The sequence below is a fragment of the Microtus ochrogaster genome, unplaced genomic scaffold (assembly GCF_000317375.1).
Source record: "Microtus ochrogaster isolate Prairie Vole_2 unplaced genomic scaffold, MicOch1.0 UNK5, whole genome shotgun sequence".
In the NCBI taxonomy this organism is placed as follows: domain Eukaryota; kingdom Metazoa; phylum Chordata; class Mammalia; order Rodentia; family Cricetidae; genus Microtus; species Microtus ochrogaster.
This window is the reverse complement of record NW_004949103.1, coordinates 7,338,435-7,348,123: the sequence shown is the minus strand read 5'-3', so window position 1 is coordinate 7,348,123 and position 9,689 is coordinate 7,338,435. Positions and strand designations below refer to the sequence as shown.

At 39.9% G+C, this 9,689-nt stretch overlaps 1 protein-coding gene across 2 annotated transcripts in view; it reads left to right on the top strand.

Annotated features, from left to right (window-relative positions):
• Rab28 (RAB28, member RAS oncogene family) overlaps positions 1 to 9,689 on the top strand; it is an 87,545-nt gene that overhangs the window by 51,986 nt on the left and 25,870 nt on the right. The gene's annotated exons all lie outside the window — the stretch shown is intronic.

The window sequence follows — 9,689 nt, the reverse complement described above, 5'->3', positions numbered from 1 at the left end:
GCTCTGTAGACCAGGCTGGTCTCGAACTCACAGAGATCCGCCTGCCTCTGCCTCCCGAGTGCTGGGATTAAAGGCGTGCGCCACCACCGCCCGGCTCCAACCTTTTTTTTAAATTTGTTGCTCCTGGAGACTTGAAATTTTTCTTTTAAAGTGTATTATTGTCTAACTCCCCTTTTTTGCTTACAATGCATTTCTTTTTTTAATTTTATTTTTATTTTATTGATTCTTTGTGGATCTCACATCATGTTTTCCAATTCCATTTATTTCCCCATCTCCTTGAATCTTCCCTCTGCCCTTGCCACCTAACCCCCAAATCAAAAACAAGTTTAAAAGAAAAACAAGAAACCTGTTGTTCTGTGTCATGGAGATCTTTCTGTTTTGTATCTGTAGGTTCATAGATTTGGTGGAAGTTGGGGTGGGCCAACTCATAGCCATGGTTCTGGACCAGGGTGGTAGCTGGGTTGATCAGTCTCCTCATTATCACTACCTGAATAAGTTCTCCAGCACTCTTTGCTAGCTCACCCAATGCAGCCTACAGCAAAGAGCAGGGCTCATTCTCTTGCTCCCTGACCCTCAGATATGGATCTCCCACATCACATCACCAGGGCCAGCTCTACTATTTTGCCCAGGCAAGGTGCAGGGTCCTCTCTCCTGATTACTATAGTGGGAATACAGTGTGTGTGTGTGTGTGTGTGTGTGTGTGTGTGTGTGCGTGTGTGCGTGTGTGTGCATGTATGCGTGTATGCGTGTATGCGCGTGCCTCCCTATGACTCCAGTTCAGAGGATACACTGCCCTATTCTTGCCTTTTCCAGGTCCCATACACATTTTGTACATATAAACACATGCAGGTATGCACACATGCATGTAAAAATAATAAGGAAATCTTTAAAAAAGAAAATAGAAAATGAGATATTAACTTTGATTACCATTCCTTCCACATTTTTGCTCTCATGCAATTTAAAGAATTTTTAAAAATGCTTTGTAGTATTGAAATTTAGAATGTTGTTTAGATTATGAGTATGATGAGTATGCAAGGTGTATCACATACCTTACACTGGGGGTTTTATTTGTTGGCATAAGTTGGGACATTGTTTTCCCTCATTATATGGTGATGCCATTTCTCTCTCTCTTTCTCTCTCTCTCTCTCTCTCTCTCTCTCTCTCTCTCTCTCTCTCTCACACACACACACACACACACACACACACTTAAATATAAATGATACTTGTATGCGTGTTTTCAGGGCTGATCATTTGGTATTGGTTAACAATTGGTGTTCTCTTCCTTAGGTAAAACTATTTTTCCTACTCTTAGCATTCCTTCATTGCCTGTAGTTCTTTGCATAAGGTTGAGGCTTTGTACTCTTTCCAACTTCTCACTTGGCTATCCATTGTTGTCCTTGTTCAGCTAATATTTAGGCAGTCATGTTGGTATATGGATGTTGCTTCCAACATTACTAGGAGACAATCTCACAACACACTCCCTGATCTTCTGAAGACCCTCATAATCTCTCTTTTTGTAATGTTCTCTTAGCCTTCCGTATGAGAGTGTTTTGTAAATGTATCCATTGGGACAGGGTTCTACAACTGCACTTTGATTAGTTCATTGTTTTCTGTAATGGCTCTGTTGCAGACAGAAGATTCCTTGCTGTGAGGGGAGGTCCATAGTTAACTGGGTCTTTAAAATCTGTTGGTGAGGCTTACCTCTGAACTTTTTATTTGATTTCCTGAGTTTTTCATCTCATGTTTTATTTCAGTTTGGTTTTTCATTGGTGATTTTATTTCTTTGTTCCTTATTCTTGATTGTTTTCACAATTTCAGCTTTTTGTTTGCATTTCCATGGTCTTCATTAACGCTTTTATTCACATCCTCTTTAAGGTTTGTGGTGGCTTGAATAAAAATGGTCCCCATATACTCTTATATTTTAATACTTGGTCACTAGGTGATGGAACTGTTTGGGACATATTAGGAGGTGTGGCTTGCTAGAATTGGTGTGTTATTGGTTGGGTATGGGCTTGGAGATTTCAAAAGCTCACATCATTCCCAATTAGCCCTTTTTGCCTCAGGGTTATGTCTCAGGATGTGAGCTCTCAGTTGCTGTTCCAGTCCATGTCTATCTGCTTGCAGCCATGCTTCTTACTAGTATGGGCATGGACAATAAATAACCCTTTGAAACTGTAGTCTCCAAATTACACTCTTTCTTCTATAAGTTGCCTTTGCCATGTTCTTATCACAGCAATAGGAAAGTAACTAAAACAGAAGTTGTTACCAGGAATTGTGGTATTGTTGTGACAGACCTGACCATGCTATATTTTGGATGAATGTGGAAAACATTGAGATTTGAACTAAGAAAGCAGTTGGATGCTGTAAGTAGGGCTTAATAAGACATCCTAATAAGAGCTCTCAGCTATTGATTGCTCTAATGCCATGCCTGCTTGCTTGTTGCTATGTTGTTCCCCACCAGTACTGTCATGGTCTCTAACATTTTGAACTTACGAATCTTAGATTAAATTTTTTCTTTTATAAGTTTCCTTGGCCGTGCTGTCCTATCATAGCAATAGAAATGTAACTAAGACAAGATCCTTGGACATATAATTGCTGTTTTCAAATCTTTATGCTTCAACTAAATTGCTTTCCACAAGGTCTTTTATAATAAGATTGCTGACTTCTGCAGGAGGTATATTTTCTTATTTGTTCATGTTTTGTGCTTTTATCTAAGCATCTGGTGATATGATATTTATGTTGTTTCATGATGTAGGTACCTGGTCTTGCCTTGGTTGTTTGTACTGTCCTTTGGTTGATCTTTCCCAGTGTGGATTCTAGCCAGGTGTGGTCTTTGTGAGGTTCATGGTAGAGAGCTGTTCTGAGGATTGGATGTGAGGCACAAAGGAATGGATATAGATCAAATGGAGTAGATGAAAAGGGCAGTTTGGGAAGAACTAAGGTAAGCCTGGGTCTGAACTGTGAAGTTGAGTTTCAAGAGGTTGAAGGTTGGCTGAGAGGAATATATGTAGATTTTTAAAATACAGAACAGGCAATACATGCTTATAAAGTCTAGGGAATATAGACATTAACTAAGAAAACAATTCACTCATAGTTTTGTTGCATAGAGCCAACTTGTTTTTAAAATTTTTTACCTGGTTTTATTGTTTCACGCAATGTTTTTAGCCCATCATCCTATTATCACCCTGTAGATTGATGGAGGAGGGTCATATGTCTATTGGTTTATAAAAAAAACTGCCTTGGCCCTTTTAATAGGACAGCAGCTTAGATAGGCAGAGTAGACAGAACAGAATGCTGGGAAGAAAGAAGCCGAGTCAGGCAGTCGCCATGATTCTCCCACCCAACACAGATGCAGATTAAGATCTTTCCTGGTAAGTCACACCTCGTGGTGCTACACAGATTATTAAATATCGGTTAATCAAGATGTGAGAATTAGCCAATAAGAGGCTTGAACTAATGGGCCAGGCAGTGTTTAAAAGAATACAGTTTTGTGTAATTATTTCGGGGCATAAGCTAGCCAGGCAGCCGGGAGCCGGGGCGGCAGGAATGCAGCCTGCCGCTCCTCACTACAGTAGATTTTTTTTTTCCAAGACAGGGCTTTTCTGTGAAACTCTGGCTGTCCTGGAACTTGCTTTATAGACCAGATTGGCATTGAACTCATGTAGTATTAAGAGCGGCAGGCTGCGTCCCTGGCACCTGGCTGCCCGCACGGCTAGCTTTACCCGAAATAATTACACGGAAACTGTATTCTTTTAAACACTGCCTGGCCTATTAGTTCCAGTTTCTTATTGGCTAGCTCTTACATATCGATCTAACCCATTTCTAATAATCTGTGTAACTCCATGAGCTGGCTTACCAGGAAAGATCTTAACCTGCATCTGTCTGGAGTGGGAGAATCATGACGACTCTCTGATTCAGCTTCTTTCTCCCAGGATTCTGTTCTGTTTACTCCGCCTACCTAATTTTATGTCCTATTAAAGGGCCAAGGCAGTCTCTTTATTTAACCAATGAAATTAAGATAAACAGAAGACTCTCCCCCATCAAACTCAGATCAACCTGCCTTTGCCTCCAAGCACAGGGATTAAAGGTGTGTGCCACAGCCACTCATCTTATTATCATGTAGAGTTAGGAAATTATATTTGAAGAACTGTCCATAATTTTCATTGATTGAATTTTCTATAAATTACTTATTTGGGTCTTTATGAAACTTCTGAATTAAAATGAGTTTTACACATCAGGCAATGAAAGGAGACAGAGACAGAGACCCACATTGGAGCACCGGACCCTCAGGAGCAGAAGGAGAGAGAGCAGGAGCAAGGAACTCAGGATCGCGAGGGGTGTACCCACACACTGAGACAATGGGGATGTTCTATTGGGAACTCACCAAGGCCAGCTGGCCTGGGTCTGTAAAAAGCATGGGATAAAACCGGACTCGCTGAACATAGCGGACAATGAGGACTACTGAGAACTCAAGAACAATGGCAATGGGTTTTTGATCCTACTGCACGTACTGGCTTTGTGGGAGCCTAGGCAGTTTGGATGCTCACCTTACTAGACCTGGATGGAGGTGGGTGGTCCTTGGACTTCCCACAGGTCAGGGAACCCTGATTGCTCTTTGGGCTGACGAGGGAGGGGGACTTGATTGGGGAAGGGGGAGGGAAATGGGAGGTGGTGGCAGGGAAGAGACAGAAATCTTTAATAAATAAATAAATAAATAAGTAAAAAAAATTAGTTTTACAGTGTTGAACTAAGAGCCATACTTCAGTGAGTACTGGATTTCAGTAAGTTGAGGAAGTGAGAAAATTGACTAGTTAGTGAAAAATTCTCATTGCTGTTAGTACCTGAGAAGCTATCATACTTATTTGTTGTAAATTCCTAGAATGCAGTCTTCCTCTATTCTTTGGATAGGAAATAATTAGAAAGAATGTGAATCAAAATTGATTACTTCCACTGTAATTGCTTCCCCATGAATTACAGCATTCACTATAAAATTTGTAAGTGCTATTCATGAATACTAATTGTATTCTTGACTTAATAGAAGCTTGTCAGCTTTTCTGAATATTTTTCTTGTACTAGTAAAAGACGTCTATTATATGACAATGTCAGAACACAGTTACACATTGAGAAAACTACTGACTGAAGAACTGTGGTTTTCAGAAGTTTTTTTAACTTCCTGTCTATCCCAAACAGGCTACCGCTTTCCTTTTTGGTGTAAACCCACATGTTTATTATTTCAGCTTCAGAGAGCATATTGCATTTATGAGCTAGACCACTGGGGTTTCTTGCTGAGAGAGGAGCATCGTGTGCTATATTTGAACCTATTTCTTAGAGTATGTAATTTCCTTGAAGACATCTCAGTAAGAAAAAGACTACTAATGTTAAGTCAGATATTCTTGAACTGAGATTTTTGGCCTTGTATGCCTGCCTTCTCAGTGAGAACAGTTAAAGTCTTTTAGCAAATGCTCTTTTCTTTTCAATAAGAGTTCAAATTGTCATTGTCAGCCAAAGATGTTCTACATAAAACACTAACTTTTGAAAATGAATACTTGAATGTGGAGTTTACACACAGTTCTTGATAGTGACTCTGACTCTGAAATACATATTTATAATTATTTATAATTTGGGATGAGCCAAAACCATAAAGAGGCTAATTAGTTTTAAGAAAAATGTAATAGTATGGCAGGTGTGTAAAAATGAGCAAAAAAGAAGTTGGTGTTATTAAAAGATTGTCTTAGGGTTTCTATTGCTGTGAAGAGACACTATGACTATGGCAACTCTTACGAGGAAAACATTTAATTGGGGTTGCTTGCTTACAGTTTCAGAGGTTCAATCCCTTATCATCATGGCAGGGAGCATGGCAACATGCAGGTAGACATAGTGTTGTCTACATTTTGATCAGAAGGCAACAGAGAATGGACTGTGACACTGAGCGAAGCTAAAGTAAAAGAAACCTTACAGCCTGCCCCTGCAGTGACACACATATAAGCGGACTTCAACAAGGCCATAGCTCCCAATAGTGCCACCCCTATGAGCCTATTGGGGTCAGTTTCATTCAAACTAACACAAGCATATTAAGTAAAAATGTACATTTTATTTTCTTAAAATATTTTACATTTATTTTATGTTCATGAATATTTTGCTTACAAGTATGTCTGTATATCATATACATGCCTGGTGCCTGTGGAGGTCAGAAGAGGGTATTGTATTCTCTGGAACTGTAGTTCTGGACACTTGTGAGCCACCATATGGTACTGAGCATTGAACCTGGATTTTCTGTAAGAACAACACATGCTCTTAACTGCAGAGTCATCTCTTCAGCTTCTTCCCATTTTGTTTTCTTAAGACAAAAAAAGGAATGTTTTTGATTTAAAACTGAACTCCTGAGTAAATTGGGAGCATGGGGATCTTGGGGGAGGGTTTAAGGAGAGGGGAGAGGCAGGGAGGGGAGCAGAGAAAAATGTAGAGCTCAATAAAAATAAAAAAAAAACAACTGAACACATCAAAGGTGGTTTGTATAATTTGCTTCTGTCTTTATACTAACTTCTCCACAATGTCATTTATATCCACAGAGTTATAATTTGATATGCTAATATATTGGAACTATGTAAAACTGAAGGTTTTGCAAAGGAGAATATTTTTTATGGCTTGAAATCAAATTGTCTGTTTCTTTAGCATATTCTCTTTTTTAAACATTAAAATTACTGGTCAGTATTCTATATTTTCTATAAATTAATGAAAATTAATTTTGTACTTAGTCCTAGGTTCATTCAGGAATTATTTTTTCTTTTTCAAAATGATTTTCTTTTGCTTGAATTTAGTTCTTCTGTAGACATTTTCACATACTATTAACTCTTGTTTTTAAAAAAATTACTCCACTCATTTTTTAATTTAGTCATTCATGAGTGCCTCATATATACAGCATGATGGTAGGAAAGGCAGTACAACAGAACTATCTTAGAGTGATGTACTTGCACACACAGGGAAGATGTATAGGATGAGGAAACCTGCTGAATTTAGGAAGCAGGCTGGAGTGTAAGAGAAATTTACAACTTTCTCTCACAGTTAGAATGTGGGGCATAAGGCAGGAAGAGTTTGTATTTTGTTATGAGAACTATAGAAAACCACGAAAGGTTTTTGAGCAGAGGAATTCTTTGACAGGAGCATAAAACAAAGGTCAGTAAACTATGACCCATGGCCTCTTTTTTCTTTCTTCTTTTTCCTTTGCATCAAATATCTTGATCCCATTCATTTCCCCATTCTCTCACAGCCGCCCTTTGCTCCTGTACTCCCATCCCCAAATAAAACAAAATTTAAGGGAAAAAATGAAAAAAATAAAGATACCCCTAAGAAGGGAAAATAGACAAGATCTGACAAAATTGGGAGCGTTGGGGTGGAGGGAGAAAAAGAAGGTGGAAAGGGAGGAGGAGGGGAGAAAGGGAGCAGAGAGGAGAACTTGAGGGGATAGGATAGTCGAAATGCGGGAAGGACAGAGACAGAAATATTTGATATTTGATTGAGGGAACCATTATGGGGCTAGCAAGAATCCTGGCACTAGAGAAATTCCCAAGATCTCTTGAGTAAATTGGGAGCATGGGGACTTCGGGGGGAGGTTGAAAGGGGGAGGGGAGAGGCAGCGAGGGTAGCAGAGAAAATGGAGAGCTCAATAAAAATCAATTTAAAAAAAAGAGAGAGAAATTCCCAGGAATCCACAAGGATGACTCCAGCTAAGACCCTAAGCAGTAGTGGAGAGGGTGCCTGTACTGGCCTTGCCCTGTAGTCAGGTTGATGACTATCCTTAATGTCACCATAGAACCTTTATCCAGCAACTGATGGAAGGAGAGGCAGAGAGCAACAGCAGAGCACTGGGCTGAGCTTCCAAAGTCCTGTTGAAGAGTGGGAGGAGTGAGAATATGAGCAAAGAGGTCAAGACTATGATGAGTAAACCCACTGAGACAGTTTACCTGAGCTAATGGGAGCTCACCAACTTTGTCCAGACAGGGAAGGAACCAGCATAAGACCAAACTAGACCCTCTGAATGTGGGTGACAGTTGCATGGTTGGGGCAGACTGCAGGGCCACTGACAGTGGCACCAGAATTAGTCCCTGTTGCTTGTGCTGGCTTTTTGGAAATCATTCTTTCTGGGTGGATACTTAGCTCAGATACATACCTAGATATAGTAGGTAGGGCCTTGGTCCTTTTTCGGAGTAATGTGTCTTGTTCTGTCTGGGGCATGGATCGGGGAAAGAGGAGGGACTAGGAGGAGGGAAGGGAGTGGGAACTGGGATTGGTGTGTACAATTACTAAATAAGAATAAAAATGAAAAAAGGTTTTGTAATAGTGACTTTCTCTTAGGATAATATGAAAAAGTTTTTTAGATTTTTAAAATTTATTATGTATACAATGGTCTCCCTGCATGTGTGCCGTAATGCTAGACGAGGGTAGCAGATCTCATTACAGATGGTTGTAAGCCACCATGTGGTTGCTGGAAATTGAACTAATGACCTCTGGAAGAGTAGCCAATGCTCTTAGCCACTGAGCTATCTCTCCAGCCCCAAAAAGTTAGATCTTAGAACAATGTTATAATTTTAGCAACATTTTAATACAATGAGCTATGTGTGGAGAATATGTATAATATATATGTAGTTTATCTTTCTTTTAGGTTTTTTTTCCGAGACAGGGTTTCTCTGTGGCTTTGGAGCCTGTCCTGGCACTAGCTCTGTAGACCAGTCTGGTCTCGAACTCACAGAGATCCACCTGCCTCTGCCTCCTGAGTGCTGGGATTAAAGGCGTGCGCCACCATCGCCCGGCTCTTTTAGGTTTTAAAGATTTATTTTATGTGTATGTCTGAATGTATATATGTATATACACCACATGTCTGCAAGAATCCATGGAGTCCAGAAGAGGGATCAAATCTCTTGGAACTTGAATTATAATCAGTTGTGACTCACTCTGGATAGGTGCTGGGAACTTAACCTGGATTCTCTGTTGGAGTAGCAAGTGCACTTAACCACTGAGCCATCTCCCCAGCTCTTTATTTTTTAATATGTTTGTATGTGTGTGTGTCTGTATATGGATGTGTGCACTTAAATTCAGGTGTCCATGGAGGATAGAGGCAATGACTATCACTGAAGAAGTTAAAGTTATGAGTGAGCAACCCTTTATGTGTGCTAGAAACCAAAGTTGGGTCTTCCGCAAAAGCAATAAGCACTTGCAATAGTTGAGCCATCTGTGTAGCCTCTATGCCTGAAGCTTAAAGAATTATTACAAGATTAGAACATAGCTCATTTCCAGTATTGATCACGTACCTTTTTTACTTACTCATCACTACCCCTAAGTCCTATCCATTGCCCTGTCCTCTTCCCTCCTCCTCCTCCTCCTTCCTTCTTTCTTCTTCTTGTTCTTGTTCTTCTTGTTCTTGTTCTTCTTGTTCTCCTCCTCTTTTTCCTCCTCCTCCTCCTTCCTTATCCTTCCTTCTCATTCTTCCTCTTCTTCTTCTTCTCATTCTTGTTCTTTTTGCTGTTCTTGTTCTCTTTCCTTCTTTCTTCTTTCTTTGTGTTCTAGTTCTTCATCTTGTTCTTCCTCTTGTTCTTGTTCTTCTTCATCCTCCTCCTCTTCTCCCTCCTCCTCCTCTTATTCTTTTTTCTTTTTATTGGAAGAAAAAAAAAGAAATTCCCGCCTCCTCCCAGCCT